We start from the raw sequence: 19,387 nt of genomic DNA, 5'->3' as shown, positions 1-19,387 counted from the left end.
CATATCCCCACTATGAAAAATTCCGTATCCGCGAACCTAACGCTCAACATCTTCATACTTTTCCTCCAACTCTCTTTTAAAATTTGGAATATAAAATCCCTCGTGTAGATTACTAATCCTCCTGGATTCCTAACACATCCCGCGATAATTCTTATTTCTTTACAGTAGCTTACAAACCCTTTAATTTCAAAAACCTCTCCTCCCGCCCCACTATCTCATGACCACACACAAAATCTAAGAAATCTTCCCAGAACCGTACCTTCAACAAAAACCTGCCACAATAAACGTGGCCTTTGTCGAGCTAGTTCTCCCTTATGCCCGCTATCACTCTGCCAGCTCGCAGGTTGTATTACCGACTGATCCCTTCTCTCGGTGGCAAGTTAATGTCTGTCATTCGCGTGTGATCAGCTGTTCTCGCCCCTCTCGCGCCTGCGTAGACAGTAAATCTGACGTTGAGATACGTCACAACAAGAGGGGAAGTGACCGCTGAATTAATCGTACTTTGCTATTCTCCTACTAGCTTAAACTTAAGAACGCCGTTAAAAAATAGAGGTGATGAGTGCGAAATGGATGGATGTGTGAAGCTGTTCGTCAAAAGATGGCAGGATAGACTCCAAAAAGCGTGACCTTGCTTCACGACAGCGCGCGTCACCACAAGCAACAGCCCGGGTCCTTTCTGTCTGTCTATTAGTAGCTTAACAAAATAGGGGGTCATCGCAGCCTCCTTCCGGAGGTTTCTTAGTCTTGAAGCGTGCATTTATGAGTAGTGAGTGACTAGCCTACTGTCTATGCACAATTTCTACTCAATCCTGACTTGACTGCTAGAGCCATCTACCAGTTAACCAGGAGACTTTTTGGGCGAGAAATGGCCGCTAGAATTTTGCTTACGAAACATCTCGTAAGGTTCTTTTACACGCCGTAAATCTACGAAATGGGACCGGCCGCTTTACTTCCACCTCCGAAGGAAGTTGTGCTACGGATTTTTATCACCCTTAAAAATTAATCGACCTCTGAGCCATGCCTCGTGGCTCGGAGTGACATATCTCCCGCATCTCCGCGATCTTTGGAGCCGCTGGCTACGATGCCATTACGAGTCAGTGCGACGGGCAGTCTGTGTGTGTCCGCCGCCGGAGAGAGAGGGCCTGAAGACAGCATTTTCCTGCCTGTTGTGAGCTACGTCTAGTCTTGCGTTCGGTTTTGGATATGTCGAAAGTTGCTGGTCGGTATCCCAGGCAGAGTGAGTTTTGTTTGGCTGTTGGTTTCGTTACTTGACTTCACTCGGTATGTACTTTTTAATTTATACTTTTAATATATTTTGATTATTTGGAACTGCTTTTATATTATTTTGGTTTTAACCTCTGTAATCCTACGGCCGTACCACCTCCCGGTCTCTGGGTGTTGCCACGATCGCCGGTAGGGCGCACCTTGGGTCCAGTGGCGAGCACGCAAACCACTAGTCCACCGAGGGCGACCACGGGTTCCTCTAAACGCCGTTGTTGTTTTGTGTGAATGAGTGTTATAGGTGCAGTGACGACCTGGTTAAAGGTGTTCCGCCAGGATTTCTTTGTGAAGGGCCTCAGTGCGCTGGATCAAGTTGTTGGACGGGGTTGGTGAATACGTAAACCCCTGAGACCGTCTATCCAGACTCTGCTTTCCACGGTTTTTCTCAGTTACTCCTGACATGTCGGAATAGCACCTTAAATTAGGTAAAAACGAATTTCTCCAGAATCCCTTCTAGTATGTCGATGATTGTATTATTCGACGCGACTTAATATTACACTTGAATTTTTTTTAAAAAAAATAAGAACTAAGCGTAATTGCAATTCATTAAGGATACAGGCAGTTTAATATGATTTAAATTATATCTGTGGTATCGTTATGAAATAATTAATGGGGCTTTTTGTCGACATTCTCCACATTATCCTGACATGACACTGAGATATATTTCGATTTACAGGTCTGGCTGTTCCTTGTTAAATTGTAGGTGTCTTCGGTCAGATGTATTTCTCACATCCATGAAATAAATGGACGTGTCTGTCCTTTTTATCTTACTGTCTTTGAATTATTAAGATTCGGATACGTTTTTGTGAGGTGTATTGAATTTTTCATGTTTTTTCGCCGCAGAGTAGTTGTGGGTGAATATTTTACATATTTGCCCTCAGGGGGCAGTTTCGTATTCGTTTGTTTCCACAGATTCAGAATGCGCTGTTCCAACAATGGAACCTGCCCCACGTCACGTTGCTCATTCACTCCGTTCGTCCACGTGGCGGCCTTCACCGTCACAGCCATCGCTGTTGAGAGACAGCGGGAAATTGTCAATCCTCTGAGGTAGGAAACAGCCACATTCAATGTCTGAAAGTGCTTTAGGCTAGGGACCCACTGGCGCGACTAGTCGCTCGCGGTTTATTAACTCGCGACTTTCACAAGGCGACTACGCGCGGCAAGCACAGTATAACCGCGCCGCGTCAGTGGGTTTCGCACCTATAAAAAGCAATACAAATAACAGTCGTGCGCGACAACACTATTTTATAAGTTTATAAGAACCTTTAAAGTTGGAATCCGCGAAATGTAAATAAAAACTTAACTGTGAATTTTCGGTGGGTCCCTGACACCAAGGCAAGGCGCGTCCTCCAGTTACGGAGGTTAGCTGCGAATGTATTGAATAAGCAGTCGCGGACAGCCGATAAGGGATGGTCTTCTAATTTGGGGGTTGGGTGTAGGGCTAACAACCCTTCGCAGTAAAAATGTTACGAAAACAACATCAAAGCCTTGGATTAGGATGGATTTTATGGAATTACGACGTAGGCCGTGTTTTATAGAGCCTGAGAATTGGAACGTGGAACGTGAGGAGCCTATATAGAACAGGGGCGTGGGTTATATTAGCTATGGAAGTAGGGAAATGTAGTTTGAATGTTGTAGGAATGCAGGAGTTGGGTGGCCTGATTACACCATGGAAAAGAGAATAAGAACCACGGCCTGGGAACTGTTTTTTTTGGTGAAAAGAGGTCTTCAGCCGGCAGTTAAAAAATTTGAAATTAAAGAATTTATTAATGACTTAATCATTCGTGGTCGATGGTGTGACATTATTCTTTGAAATGTGCATGCACAAACTGAAGATCAGGATGAAAATGTAAAAGACATCTTTTTATGGAGAATTAGAGCGTTTATTTCTACAGTTTATTAGATACCGCATAAAAATTCAGCCAAAATTGATCGGGAGGATATTTCTAGACCAAATATAGAGAGTGAGAATTTACATGAATTTGGTAATGACAATGGGGTGAGGTGAGATTAGTGAACTTTGCCACATCCAAATATGTGATTGTCAAAATCACAAAATTCCCACAACATGATGTCCATAAACACATTTGGACTTCCAGTGACGTGATGACCCATAATCAAATTGATCACGTTCTAATCCATCGGAGGAGACAATAAAACATCGTAGACGTGCGATCTTATTTTATTATTTCTTTTAGTGTTCTGTCTGACGACAGGTCCATATGAACAGGATCCTTCCATCCTTTTCTCGGACTGGGACCTGTTCATATACGTTCTTGGCAGATGATCCAGAAGTGGTTTGCCATTGCCTTCTTCTGTGTGTGAATGGAGTAATTGTAGGTATGCCACGGAGGAAAACTCCGTGTTGCCTAGACCACGGCCTTGCCCAACACAAGGTATAAATTCGGGCACCGCCGGGAATCGAACACGAGACCCCAGGATTACAAGGACAGCGTTCTAACCGCTAGACCACCACATACGACGAAATAAGTTGGCACGTGTCTCTTCACATATTTGAAGTTCCTCATGCTTCCAGCGTTGGAAGAAGGAAACCTGTAGAATTTGCCTAAGAACGGACTCCATTGTACATTTTTCTTTTCATGGCGCTAAACCTTACAGATGTCTTATGTTAAACGAGTAGGGCACAAATTATAAAGTTTCGCATTGTGAAGTTTCTGCCATCATCGTGTAGTCGTTACCGAAACTGTTATCGCATTTAATTATGCGAATGGAGACCCCTTCTTGGCTCGTGCTTTTATCGGAGTTTTACAGTTAGCATTTCATATTCTTCTCCGATCTGTGCACCAAATTTCTGAGAAATTTCATTTAAATTCAACCCCCCCCCCCCTTCCGCAGAGAAAAATACGTTTCTGTGTCTCTCCGTGAACGAGTGTTTAATTCCTCCTACGTAATTCACTTACCTTATAATTACAAGGAACTGGAATATATCACAAAGCTGCTATTCATTTAATTGTATCTAATTTACATCGTGCTAATTCCTCTTACGATAAAATGGAATACCCCGACTAATTAATTTGTTTCAGCTAAAAAATACGAAGGTCCACAAAACAGGTAAATAATGTTTCATGCATTTAAATTATCAATAATATAGCTAGAATAACATTATTAGTAATACGCATACAATGAATTATTACACAAACATTCTGCTATCAGAACTCAAATTTTTTCAGAGTATTATTTGACATTTGTTGTACTTAAAATAATATTGAATACATTATTTCATTTGAGGTGTAGTTTTTTACTCGTCAATTAAACATTTAAGTTTCAGCCACATGAATAATTCACTATATTCATTTTTAACATTAGGCCTCCGTGGGGCAGAATCCTTGAGAGACTGACAGTGAGCTCAGCTAGTCAAGATATTCTTGGCTTTCAATGGAACGCTCCCTGTTCCAATGCAAGGCCCACAATCGATTTTAGCTTTCTCACAAGTACACCAGAACCCTCCCAATGGTCTCTTGCTTTTAGATTGTAACCCAGAAATTTTATATACATTTTCACCTGACACATTCGCCCGCCTGTCTGGCCCTCATTAATTATATTACCAAATAAAATATGGGGAAGTATTCAGGATTTTAAAGTTCTTCGCATATAAATGTCCCAATCGTTACGAAAGAATTTTATTTCAAGAACTGAAGTACCGGATGTATTCCCAGGGGTATTTTGAAGAAATTTAATTTAATTTGCAGATGTGGTTTTGGGGTTGGAAAGAAAACCGGTTAGTATTCCATGTTTTAACCACTTAACCTCCAAACTGCTAGCTTCGCGTTTCTGTGCGTAGGTTTACTTACAAGCAGGCCGCTTGGGAGCGTTGCTGTGGCAATGGGACACGTTCAAGGTCTTCGCCTGCTCTGTATTAAAACAATGGACAGCTTATCAAATATGACCGGCAAATGTAATCGATTGCTTGGTTATTAAACAACATTTTTTAAACAGCTAAAGTTACTTTCCGTTGAATGTAGGGACATTTGTAGCATATTTTAGGATAATATTTCAACATTTTCGAAATGAACTGAGTAAAACCTCGAACTAAATCAGGGCTACCAGAGTTCATAGAATACAAAAGAGTTGGCGATGAACATTGGTTTTATGACTTAGTTATGAGACTTAAGTTGGTACAGTAATCATCCGCATTCACAATTACGTTATTAGATCGCATTTTATTCATTAAAAATAGAAGACATTTTAAGGAATGACTTGCAGTGCACACATCGTATTTCTACTATTGAGCTGTAAACGCTGTCTCCGTATCACATTTTATATTATCATAAACAAAAATCTGTCACTAATCGTAATTTAACTAATTTTGCTTTGTTACAGAAGAGTTTCAAACGCGATCTCCGTCTTCGACTTGGTGTCTCCCGGTCGCTGGAGGCGTCGTCGTAGAAATTCACAGACCCGTGAACTAAGAGGGGCGTAGAGTGTCCTCATAGCTGCGTCATCACGCACAATACCCACTATTTCCATTGAAATATTGTACATATCTCGAATTTGATGTTTAGTGAAATAGGCTTTTGTATATATTTCTTTTTCCGTCAAAGATTTGTACACTCTGTGAAGTCGTCGTCGACTCTATAGATGTCACTTTGATCTGTTGGTAAAACGTAAACACATAAGTTAACTGACTTTCTTTTAGGCCCTTGCGCCGTGTGGTCCTTGCCCCCTCTATCATGAGAGCCCCATGATGAAGCAGGGTTTGCCCCTAAAACTTGGGTAAACTTGTACCGGACTACACGGCACATCCTAAATGTGCACACAGATTCAGACATGTTATTTATGTAAGTTGATGTATTTTATTTTTGAAATAAATGTGGTCATTCTTAGTGTCATTATGTCTAGCCTATTTGTGTTTTCCATTAATGATTTCTTTGTTTCGTATATTATTCCTTTTGCCTCGACCTTTCAATGGAATATAACCAAAATATGCAAAACTGCAGCTGTTGGTCTCCTGAAATCCTTCTAAACAACGGACTCTTTACATGTTACGTAAATGCCTACGAAAGTCTTTGGGTGTGGCATTTCCAGGATGTGGGAATCCCCAACTAGCCGTGAAAGTGTGTGGGGAATCCTCCACAATAAAGCCATCTCACAGACAGACACTACACCCACGAAAAGGTTATTGACCTCATAAATATAACGTCACTGATTCAGTTCTAAAGTTTAACGTTGTGTAATAATTTTACACGACGTTACACTGAAAGTACGTCTTTGTCGAAAATTTAACGTTTCGAAATTCTTTTTATTGGTCGTGTATAATGTTCTAAAGGTGAATTAATGTGGAATTAGAACTCAGATCTGCATGTCGAGATATTTTACAACTGAACATTCGAACTAAACTTTGACACACCTTAATCAGCTTATAAAAAGGATAACTGTCTTCTGAGTTTAGTAGTCTGGTGGAGGTTTATCGACGTTTCAGAGGTACTTCATACCTTCGTTATAAGCGCGAAAATACACTTGAAGCTTAGAAAAGAATTACCATAATATTACAGTTTACTGTTTTCAGGCAATCCATTAAATAAAGTTTAATCCAGGTTGTTGCATATATTTTCATAGTCTTTTTCCGTCGAAAGATTTCGCAAAGGTTTAATTGGCATTTCTTTTTCATTATGAACAGACATAACTGTTAGGAGAACCCATAATAGTTTTTGAGTGAGGCTTACATCTTTCTCAGCGGCGGTGATTTGCAAATGTAATAATGTGTTCTGTTCGTGAAAACAGAATTGTCATTTCGATAAACTTCTAGTGGAAGGTAGTTCCGATGGAAACCACACAAGTCCACGACATTCACGTAAAGAAATAAAAAGAAGGCATGCTAGGAAGCTATTCCTCTTTCGCTTTGTTTACTTTTAACAGCGAATAAACGGAAATAACATAATTTTTAATGCAGTTAGTTCACCAACATCTTTTACATCTAGAGTTACAAACTAAATAAATTTTTGGACTAATGTTGTTTTTACTGGCCCTCTCGAAATGTTGAAGAAACACTACGTAACTTATGGGAAAGTGTTTTTCCACTGCTAAGGTGGCCAATTTAAATCGTAGTGGGCCTTAGCGGGTTATTTACGGGACAGAGCCTAAATTGTCATCCAGAAGACAAATGACAAGAGTCCACGACTCATGTTGTTTCATTAGGAAACAGATGTCATAAAAGGCTGTTGAAGCGCAGTGAGGACATGGACTGATGTGGGAAAAGGTGTATTTATTTACATCTGGTGTTACCATGGTAGCAGTATCTCAGTTCTCTCTATAAGTTATCTCGTGTGATTTTGCAAATTGCATATTCAGTTCTATTCTACCGTTGCAGCCCAAAATTTCTTAGTCTCCTGTAATCTGACACTAAAAACACGAACATTTGACGACAAAGAGCGAATGACTGCACTCTAACGTAATCTACACGGGAATTCTCTTTTAGCCTATTTCGTTATTCGGTTGCTGCGTAATCATGTCCTTGTGAGGGCGTATCTGTTCTCACTGTGGCAGTTATCCCCATTTTGCATGCTCAGGGTCTTTTAAGGACTTCAACCCCCCCTCCCTCTTAGAGCGGATGAAAGTCACCATCGCAGCGTTGCTAGCTTCCCTGTACTGCACAGTCAGAGCTTCCTTGCGCATGCGCCTTAGTGGCCAGCGCAGCGACCTGCGCGAAAATATCAAAATATTTGATCTCGGACTTTGGCCGCCGACCGCTTCGCTGTAACCTAGGACAGCGCCACACAAACAGCCAGTTTGATATTTCCGCTTCACCCACGCAACTCGCACCGCTCGCATTTAATCGCTCACGTAGGACACCGGGTCAGTGCGACCTATTAAACACTGCTGAAGAGCTAATAGCAGAGAGGATAGCTGATTTCTGATCTACGTTTCCACCGCAGGCTGGAGATTAAACGTGCATGTGTGGTCTGAACAGAAGTGCAAACTGATCGGGTAGGCACGGGGCTATGTCAATACGTCACGCTTTACAGCGTTAGTCAGTGCCAAACATGTAGGCCTCTGTGGCTCTCAAAACAATGTCTCGTTTCTAAAAAGAGGAACTTCAAACGAAGCTTCTCGCCTGCACATCATGACGGTAAGCTCCTTTTGAAAATACATACAGATACATCAACATTTATGCAAATTGAGGTCATCTGTGTTATTAAGCAGGACGAGATGGGCTAATCCCTCGACCAAGGAGTCCTACCAAAATGTCTATAGATCAAGCCAACGAAAGGTTGGGACCCGCAGTGCTCAGGCACTTGAAGAACGGGTCGTTCCCAGTATCACATCATAACAGTAAATTTGCCCTATCCGAAACGTTGGATTTTAACTTTACAACTTGGACAAATCATCGGCGGAGAAGAACGTGTCGTTACCTTGAAATTGTTCTAGAAGAAGCACTTGAAATTACTGAGCCATGCGCGATTTGTTGTAACGCGGATCGCATCGTATATTCGGTAGCTCAGTTGCCAAATCTGTATTATTTCTGATTTTCGTTATCAAGCACTGCACACTCACGTAGTAGGTCACGTGACGCCCAGTCCTACCCTCGCTTATTTCCGGTTTCTCTAGCCACAAGGTTCGATGCGGTTGGAGCAAGAGGAACGTACTGTGTCGTGCGTCTTCTGTTTTCAATAACGAGACTTCTGTTTACGACGTAAGCAGGGTTTTAGCCTGTCAGAAGCCGTCTTTTCAATCGATCAGGTATGATGATTTGTTTATTATTGTTGACAAGTTTTCCGGACTTGGTTACGAGTGTGTAATACCGACCGGTATATTTTCAGCCTGTTTTCTCCTTTTGTACGAATAATTGCAAAAGGCATCAAAACAACAAAGGAATTAGTCTTTCATTTATTGAACGTCTTCTGGGTTATTGAGAGTCCAGTTTGCAAAAGGAGGAACAGATGAGTTTATAATATTAAAATATGCTTAGGAGATAATGTCATTTAACTTTGATCTAACACGCTAAATATACTGTGCAGACGTTGAGAAGTTATTACTTTACTTTATATAATATTAAACTATCACTTTTGGATGTAATTATTTAAGTCTGTTTCCTTGTTCGGAGTACAAAATGCGTACAATGAGGAGTATTTATTGCCTTAAAGGTACATCGGGTGATAAATACAAAGAAAGTACTTGCATTCTTCAGTTAGAATTCAGTCTCCATGTTCTTCGTCCGACAGTCAAATTCTTTGAATCCCATTATAATTGTTACAACACTGGCATTCTCTCTTCCGACTGATCGCCGGTGCCAGTTGGCTCGCCTGTGCACTCGTACCAGTAGCAGAAATTCCTTACTCCAAACACAAGGGAGCTCTGTCAGCTGCTATCAGACAGACGTCTCCACTTCACTGCACTGCGTTTATTATTAAACCCTCTCATCTCATTCGAATTCAAACATCGTGGATAGGCTACAGTATGTCACGTGGCTGCACCAGCGAGCACACTTCTTCCACCAAATTAGTTATCTAATCGTATGGCGGTACATATGAGTCGGAATAGCTAAGCCATTATTGTGACTAGCTACAGGCTGGACGACTGGGGTTCGAACCCCGACGAGGGCAGAGGATTTTTCGTCTAGCCTCTGCGCCCGTACCTGCTCTGGGGCCCACCCAGCCTCCTATCCGGAGGTAAATCGCGGCCGGGGCGTGATGCTGACCACTCACCCCCATCTAATGGTTAAAGGTTAAGAATGAGTAGGAGCTATACCACTCTCCCGCCAAGCGCCAACTTGGCGTGTAGCGGGACTGCTTTACTTTGTTATATTCAACCTGGGGTACGCGTACCCCCGGGGTTACGCGAAGAGATCTTAGGGGGTACGTGAAATTTAAATATATATATTATTTTATGATAAACATTGAATAATCAGGGCCAGATTTAGGGTTAGCCACAGGAGAACCGGGCGTGAGGACATTCGATTTGGGAGATTATATACTATGTATTACTTGAATTATACACCAACAACTTTGGGGGTACAAAGTTAAAGAGAAATTATATCTGGGGGTACGCGAACAAAAAAGGTTGAATACCACTATTATAGACGATCCGACAAAGAAGTCATTAGCCACTCGAGTGGTCAAGAACTCACCCGCTTGTCTTGGAACACCAAGGTTCAATATTTATGAACCCGCCACGGGTACCTAATCCAAGAAAAGTAATTGTAGTCTACAGCTTAATAATATTATTTAATGATTCGTGTTAATATTATCACCCAATCTACATCTAGGTGTTACAAGTGGCTTTCTCTGTTTTGGGATTTTTGACGAAAATTTTCTAATGTTTCCAATGTGTGCTACATGTTTCACCAATCTTATCCTTCTTGCTTTGACCACCAGGACATGCGTGAACCTTCTGTTCACGCAAATTTTTCCAGCCCCCATAACGCAAGATGTCTTCAGTCCGCTTGTAGCCTGTGGAACATTTGTACATATCACGAGCCTTTTATAAATTGGAATATGATGGCAAGGTAAATTCTGTACCTGTTCGCTTGCCCGAAATTCCGTAACGCAGAATCTACATTAAACATTTTCCGGGAGCACCTCTTAGTCCGCATTGGTCCACAATAAAATTAAACTCAAATATTACTTCAACTTATGTTCGTAAAATGTATCGTCGTACAAGATATACATGGAATTAAAGTTTGTAAATATTGTTTGGTGTAGTTGAAGTTTCTACAACAGCGCTGTGCTTGAGGGGTGAAGGGAAGTCACATGATATTCGGTCTTGTGGTCGAAACCATGAATCTGGGTCCTCCGGGACACGAAGCAGGAGTACGTATTGCTAGGCCGCGACTCTCGGGCTTAAATTTAGTGAAAATCTTTTCGAATTCGTGTTTAGGCTAAATAATTAAACGGAAAGAAGAAATTATTATTCTGTGCAGTGCAGTATTTTAATACCGAACAGCTACTCCAATCAAAATAATCTCATTCTTGGTCGAAGGCCCACGTCATCAGGGGCTCACGTGTCTTGCCCTGTCAACGGTCACCAGAAGAATCACCTTCCGGCATTTTGCGATTTCATTTCACAATTATTATCTTAATAACGTTTTCTTGCCGACTGCTGTTGAATCCGCACGATCAAAAACATTTCTTTCTTGTGCAGATTCGTTTACGAAATCCTCTAGACATTTTTCGATTTGGATATTATAATCTTATTATATAAGCATTAGCACCATCACTATTGTCAATGTCGATATTATCTCACTGAATACGAAGGATATCGGATGTTAATTTTTGTTTACACTATTTATAAAAATTTCCACATTGAATTTCCCCAGTTCTCAGCAGAAAGTTACGAGTGACCTATTCTTCAAAGCCGACCTCATATAGTGAACCCAAAACTCAAGCTAATAACAAGCAGAAATCATTATCGAAAGACAGCGTGCGTTCTCAAACGAACACTTGATTAATAGAGCATGAACTGAGGAGGATGATATTATTATTATTTAGTGTTTTGTCTGACGACAGGTCCATATGAACAGGATCCTTCCATCCTTTTCTCGGACTGGGACCTGTTCATATACGTTCTTGGCAGATGATCCAGAAGTGGTTTGCCATTGCCTTCTTCTGTGTGTGAATGGAGTAATTGTTGGGATGCCACGGAGGAAAACTCCGTGTTGCCTAGACCACGGCCTTGCCCAACACAAGTTATAAATTCCGGCACCGCCGGGAATCGAACCCGAGACCCCAGGATTCCAAGGCCAGCGTTTTAACCGCTATCTGTAGGTGTCTTAAATTTGTCGTAAGCTGAAAATTCAGGGACACGTAATATGTAGACACTTTTGTAGGAGAGACTAATGTGCACATGACTAATATTTTTTGCAAGACGAATTCCAGGTAAATATTATACATCATTCATGTGACATACGTGTTCAAATTAGAACTGCCCTGAACATGGCAACAAATTCCACAACTCATAAATAAAACTCGGAGGAAATGTACCGTTGTAGAATTTTAACTCCTAACGGACTGTTTACTTGATGAAGTTCCTGTCTCTTACTGTAGAAATAAATGAACAAAGAACTTTGAATATTGTAAATATGACTTGACAAGATAAAGTATGGTAGTTGACACAATATAACGATTTTGAACAGAAATTTCAATAACGCAGAACGAAAATTTTGGCGGTACTTGTAGATGAGGTGAACAATATTAAAATGGGGCATAAAGAAGTTCGTGAGGGTGTGAACTACGCTCAGAGTGGAGTCTACTGGCAAAGTGACGCCAACATATTAATGAACATTTGGGAATCCTGAAGGCGGTAAATATCTTGAACAGTCATGCGGCTATTAACTTCTAAATACGACGTGGGTGTAGAAGTCAGAATAATTGAATTAACGTAACCTAACATAATTTTTATATACAGTAATTGATGTTCAGTGTAATAACACTATTGGTAATGAATTTATGTCGGGAAAATATAAACGCTGTCCTAATTAGTGACAGTCAATTAACTGTAAGGTCTTTAGACGCTCAGTAGAAATGAAGAGTTCTGTTCCGAACAGATACTTTTGCCTTTCTTGAAATTGTCATCATGAAAATCAGATCATTTTTCATGTTTATTTATATCAGTTAAATTAATTAAATGCGCGTGCCAAAGGTAGGTTCTGGTGTCACTTGAATTTTAGCGTAAAGAGGAGGGTAATTAATTACTAAATCTGCTTAATCGAAGTGTTACAACGTACGAGTAGCAGTACGGTCTCTATAAACCCTGAAGCACAGACTTTGTCTCCGTTGAAATGCTAGCGTGAAAATTTTGAACGTGTTTAATTTCACACTTATTTCCGAACTAGGTTTATTAGCGGAAGTTGCAGAACACGAGATTTAATTAAATTTTCGCAGGTCAAAAAGTGAAATATAATTTCAGGTCTACTTGAGATGCCCAGATGTTTTCTCGGCCTGATTTACTACACGATGTTGTAATGCCCCTGAAGGAAAGAGCGATTCGAATATTGCAAACCGAACAGTCAGTAGCTTAAAGGGTCTAGGCTACGGTCTGGACGAACGGAGTTCGATATCCGGCAGAGATACTTTTTCTTCGCCGCAAATTCCAGACCGTTCAACCTCCTATCCCGTGGGTAACGATGTCTAGTGCTTGGGAGCAAATCAGCTGGGACTATGAGTCAATCACTCACCTCCATTTAAGGTCAATTTTAAAACGCTTACAGCAGACCTACGCCCCCTTGCTTAGTTAACATCCGGGGATAAATTTCCCTCACGATTGCACAGATGCTCACTGAAGCACAAAGCGTACTTGTCTGCTTAGCATCTGTCATCTGTGGTACTACACACAGTGAAACAAAGCAGAACCGGTTAGATGAAATGCATCATTAGCCAGCTTCATCCAGCCAAGCGTTATGCCGGCTACCACCTGGCTGGAGTAGGTTAACGACGCATTTTGACTCATCATGTCGTGACATTTTCGGTGTATGGAGTATCGATACCTCGAGCCGGATTCGAGTCCAAGCTCCTTTTAACGTAGCGGTTAAGACCGGAACGTTAGACAGTGTGATGGGCGCTGAAAATGGTGCTTCGTGACAAGTTTCTTAAAATAAATTGCAAAATAACAAATATTTTCCCCTCATTTTCAAACGGCACGACACTGAATAAATGTTGTTATAAAGTTCAGTTGTGCTTTCGAAGACTTGAAAGCAAATAATGAATAGGAGAAACAAGGAAGCCGTGAGTATAAAGTAGCCTGGCATTCTGAGGAAGGGACTCAGGTGGAAAGGAGAATATTTATTATTTATTTATTTTCTTCTACAAATTATTGAAGCAGGTTTGTTAACTATTTCGGTACTTAGCCTCAAAATTGATCGTCGGTAATCAACTGAATGACCCACACTGACGTATTTGTCAAATATAACGTTTCAGAGGTGTTTATATCACACAAGGAGAACACGGGCGTTTCGAAAGTGCGTTATTTACCGACGCAAGTTGTAAATATTTAACCTGCACACACACACACACACGAAACGTCAGCATCTACCTACAAGTACTCATGGTTTTACTGTCCAGAACAGCATCATCGTCACATGACACATATGTCAATATTGCAGACAATTAATTGAAAGGAAGCCATCTTTTTCATAATTTTACAGAATCAAATCGCCCATTCTTGTCAACGAGGATTGCAGTGTTGACACACTGAAACGGCTTTTCTTAATTTTGTGATCGGCGTAACCGAAAATATATGGCAGTAGTTGAACTTAATATTTCTATTATACCTGCATTTTCTTTGGGAAATATACATAATGAATTAATCGTAAGTCGAATGTTAACTAAGTACTGTGGTATCGAACTTTATCAAATACTCGTAAGCATTTCTTGTTTCATACATTTGAATGTTACTCAATTGTAAAATGCAGGTAAGTTGCAAAGGAGTTCATTGCAGTGTAAAATATCCTGCAAAATATAAATAACATAAATAACATAACAAATATAATAAAATAAAAATAACTGCAGATTAAAACCAATAAAAACAAATTGTTACGAATTAATAGGAACACGTGCTAATTTCCGGGAGTTTCGTTTGAATATCTTCTCTCGCTCTCCTTTATATGTTATGGGCCTTACGTAACAAAATACATTCATTTTGTGGTGGGTCGGTCACTGAAACGGATTAGTCAGTCATTACAAAGTAAAGTGCCTTTATAAAACAGCTACTAACTTGAATAGAATAGTAAATCATTTATTTGTTTTGATGGGTTGTTAAAATAATCAGAGAAACGCAGTTTACTTCAACACCTCTGTCATTATCAGTTAAACAAGAAGGAACTTACCTTCTTCATCAAAACCCTTTTACATTTACCAACGTGTTTATTTAAATGACATTAATTGAAAGAAACTTATGTACAAAATAAATGTCATATACGAATTCAATGAGGAACTTAGTACCGCGCGACGGACGTTTGTCGATTTGATACGAACTGACGTTGAACTGCTTTAATTTGTTGGTGGACAGAAAGGAGAAAACGCAGAAGAACTGGGGTATAAACGAAAATGAAGGGCGAACACAGGCAAAGAAGTCCACCATCAGTCGAGAAATAAGTTTCAAAAAATTGTGTCGTTGAGACTAAGCGATTCGAGCCAAAAAATGTTTTCTTCTGTGCTTAACCACCTCTGTGCAAGGTTCTCGCACACAAAAATCAGTCACCGTGGGCAAAATTACACCTGCATTTCAAATTAATTCAGGCGGCATATATGACAGGATAATATTAAAATAGTTCTTATAAAGCGAGGTGTTATGATATGGGTAGTATTCATATGTCTTTGGTTACAGTCAATCGGTGAGCTGTTGTGAGCATGCTAATGAACTTTTGGAAATTTTCTTATTAACTGAGCGACCATTAGCTTTTTAATGATTACTGAATATTTTGCATTAAAGCGAGAACTTTAGTGCATAAGTGGAATAGCCTTTATGGCGTGTGTGGCCTCGTAATTACTTGCAGAAGCCTTGTAATTTCATTTCGTCGTCAGTTTGCTCGTGGATCAGGTAACCTATTGAAACAGAATGAAGCTCTGAATATATTGATTAAGAGGTCACACGGGCTGGAAATTTGTCCACCAGCCTGGGATTTTGCGGGAGCTTTACAATAACTCACTACAAAACAAAAGTCAGTAGCAAAGCCTGAACAGAAGACGTAATTCGGCAGAACTAGTCGTAGATGGAAGGATGGATGGTGACAAACAGGATGTGGGCTGATGCGACTCAGGATGGGGTCCAGCGCTGTACAGTTTTAAGCATTGCACAAAACTCCTGATTTTCTTAATGGGGTGAGAATTTTTTGAGTCACTCAGCGGATGTTTATTTCGTCTGAAGTTGCTCTCGGAAACTCTTAAAGTTTTAGCGTAGGAACAAAAGGCAGGGAGATTGGAAGCTTTTCAAAAATCGATGCATGCTTTAATGAAAATGCAAGTCGGAGAGACAAAGGGGGGTCATACAATGAAGACGTTGAAGCTTTGGAACTCCATGTCCTGTTTGTAACTTGTAATTTGAAGATTTCCGTCTTCTGGGTTGTTGCGTTGTGTAGTCTGGTCGATGTTAACCAACGTTTCAGAGGTCATACTGCCTCCATCATCAGGGAGATGAGTCTGAAGATTTCTGTCTTCTGGGTTGTTGCGCTGTGTAGTCTGGTCGATGTTAACCAACGTTTCAGAGGTCATACTGCCTCCATCATCAGGGAGATGAGTCTGAAGATTTCTGTCTTCTGGGTTGTTGCGCTGTGTAGTCTGGTCGATGTTAACCAACGTTTCAGAGGTCATACTGCCTCCATCATCAGGGAGATGAGTCTGAAGATTTCTGTCTTCTGGGTTGTTGCGCTGTGTAGTCTGGTCGATGATTACCAACGTTTCAGAGGTCATACTGCCTCCATCATCAGGAAGATGAGTCTGAAGATTTCTGTCTTCTGGGTTGTTGCGCTGTGTAGTCTGGTCGATGTTAACCAACGTTTCGGAGGTCATACTGCCTCCATCATCAGGGAGATGAGTCTGAAGATTTCCGTCTTCTGGGTTGTTGCGTTGTGTAGTCTGGTCGATGTTAACCAACGTTTCGGAGGTCATACTGCCTCCATCATCAGGGAGGTGAGTCTGAAGATTTCTGTCTTGTGGGTTGTTGCGCCGTGTAGTATGGTAGATGTTTACCAACGTTTCAGAGGTCATACTGCCTCCATCATCAGGGAGATGAGTCTGAAAATTTCTGTCTTCTGGGTTGTTGCGCTGTGTAGTCTGGTCGATGATTACCAACGTTTCAGAGGTCATACTGCCTCCATCATCAGGGAGATGAGTCTGAAGATTTCTGTCTTGTGGGTTGTTGCGCTGTGTAGTCTGGTAGATGATTACCAACGTTTCAAAGGTCATACTGCCTCCATCATCAGGGAGATGAGTCTGAAGATTTCTGTCTTGTGGGTTGTTGCGCTGTGTAGTCTGGTCGATGATTACCAACGTTTCAGAGGTCATACTGCCTCCATCATCAGGGAGATGAGTCTGAAGATTTCTGTCTTGTGGGTTGTTGCGCTGTGTAGTCTGGTCGATGATTACCAACGTTTCAGAGGTCATACTGCCTCCATCATCAGGGAGATGAGTCTGAAGATTTCTGTCTTCTGGGTTGTTGCGCTGTGTAGTCTGGTCGATGATTACCAACGTTTCAGAGGTCATACTGCCTCCATCATCAGGGAGATGAGTCTGAAGATTTCTGTCTTGTGGGTTGTTGCGCCGTGTAGTATGGTAGATGTTTACCAACGTTTCAGAGGTCATACTGCCTCCATCATCAGGGAGATGAGTCTGAAGATTTCTGTCTTCTGGGTTGTTGCGCTGTGTAGTCTGGTCGATGTTAACCAACGTTTCAGAGGTCATACTGCCTCCATCATCAGGGAGATGAGTCTGAAGATTTCTGTCTTGTGGGTTGTTGCGCCGTGTAGTATGGTAGATGTTTACCAACGTTTCAGAGGTCATACTGCCTCCATCATCAGGGAGATGAGTCTGAAGATTTCTGTCTTCTGGGTTGTTGCGCTGTGTAGTCTGGTCGATGATTACCAACGTTTCAGAGGTCATACTGCCTCCATCATCAGGGAGATGAGTCTGAAGATTTCTGTCTTCTGGGTTGTTGCGCTGTGTAGTCTGGTCGATGATTACCAACGTTTCAGAGGTCATACTGCCTCCATCATCAGGGAGATGAGTCTGAAGATTTCTGTCTTCTGGGTTGTTGCGCTGTGTAGTCTGGTCGATGATTACCAACGTTTCAGAGGTCATACTGCCTCCATCATCAGGGAGATGAGTCTGAAGATTTCTGTCTTCTGGGTTGTTGCGCTGTGTAGTCTGGTCGATGATTACCAACGTTTCAGAGGTCATACTGCCTCCATCATCAGGGAGATGAGTCTGAAGATTTCTGTCTTGTGGGTTGTTGCGCCGTGTAGTATGGTAGATGTTTACCAATGTTTCAGAGGTCATACTGCCTCCATCATCAGGGAGATGAGTCTGAAGATTTCTGTCTTCTGGGTTGTTGCGCTGTATAGTCCGGTCGATGTTAACCGACGTTTCGGAGGTTATACTGCCTCCGTCATCAGGGCGATCAGTATGAAGATTTCTGTCTTCTGGGTTGTTGGGCTGTGTAGTCTGGTCGATGTTTACCAACGTTTCGGAGGTCATACTGCCTCCGTCATCAGGGCAATCGCCCTGATGACTGAGGCACAACAACCCAGAAGACAGAAATCTTCATACTCACCGCTATGAAAACCTCAAATCTTACAACTTGTAATTTTGTTCAATATTTTCTTGTTCCCCATGAACTGGAAATTTTATATCCCCTAACAAATACATTTAGACTGTTCACACGCTGTTTTCGTTAGACTCGGTTCAAGCTACAGATGATAATTAATAAGAAATCAGCCAAGTCTGCAGAGCGACGAAATCTGTAATTGTCCGCACAATCACGTGCCTTGGCGTGTTCATACAGCATGGAAATAATTACGTTTAGCAACCAAGAATTTTCCTTTACCCCTTTTAGAATATTATTCTAACCCAGACGTTTTCAACGCAGAGAAAACACGTGCACGAATATTTTAAATTAATCACATTAAAAAAGACGTACTTTTTAACTGGATTTTGTTCAGCTTGAAAATTTTCGTTTTGAAGGTAGTTTACAGAATAAAAGTAGTAAAAATCGAATATTAATTGAGTAGTCAAATAGATTATTGTACGACAACTTAGTTAACTGATATGAAGTGACTGAATGGTTATTAGACTATTTAATGATTAGTTATCAACTGTTGAGTGTGCGTATGCTTCGTCAATGATTAAGTGCTTATTACATTATTTTACGATGCCGTATCACCTGCATCAATTGAATATATTTTCTAGCTGATCAATCATCGACCATCTTGTAATTCGACGCCAGTCTGAAACACTAACAAGACGTTAAATAAAAATAAAATTGTTTTGGTGTAGGTAAGTGGTAGAATTAACGACCACTCTCTGTTGATTGTGTTCGTGAATTTAAGTTCAGTAACACCACGAAATTAAGAAGGAAGAAAGCAGTACAGGTTGTTTAGAAATGAAATCAACAGGAACTGCAAAGCACCAAAAGAGAAATGACTGAGAAAGTAGTGTGTAGA

General features: G+C 41.0%; 1 protein-coding gene and 1 long non-coding RNA gene across 3 annotated transcripts in view; both read left to right on the top strand.

The window, feature by feature from the left end:
- The first annotated feature begins 694 nt into the window (after positions 1 to 694).
- On the top strand, positions 695 to 6,131 carry LOC147874509 (uncharacterized). Its single transcript, XR_015534202.1, has 2 exons — positions 695 to 2,328; positions 5,623 to 6,131. It is a non-coding gene; the product is annotated as an uncharacterized LOC147874509 (long non-coding RNA).
- Positions 6,132 to 7,929: 1,798 nt separating this feature from the next.
- LOC147874508 (kelch-like protein 10) overlaps positions 7,930 to 19,387 on the top strand; it is a 51,504-nt gene continuing 40,046 nt past the window's right edge. The window contains exon 1 of one of the 2 annotated variants that reach the window (XM_087345255.1): positions 7,930 to 8,368. The gene's annotated coding sequence lies outside the window, so the exon portion shown is untranslated. Of the gene's footprint in view, positions 8,369 to 8,849; positions 8,980 to 19,387 lie in introns of those variants that run through there. The other variant, XM_087345253.1, reaches the window with a different exon arrangement.

Source organism: Zootermopsis nevadensis, unplaced genomic scaffold (assembly GCF_977971745.1).
Source record: "Zootermopsis nevadensis isolate Lab colony 2312 unplaced genomic scaffold, Znev_1.0 Znev_ptg000008l, whole genome shotgun sequence".
NCBI classification, from domain to species: domain Eukaryota; kingdom Metazoa; phylum Arthropoda; class Insecta; order Blattodea; family Termopsidae; genus Zootermopsis; species Zootermopsis nevadensis.
The sequence above is the reverse complement of the archived record's forward strand: the minus strand, read 5'-3'. Positions and strand labels throughout refer to the sequence as shown.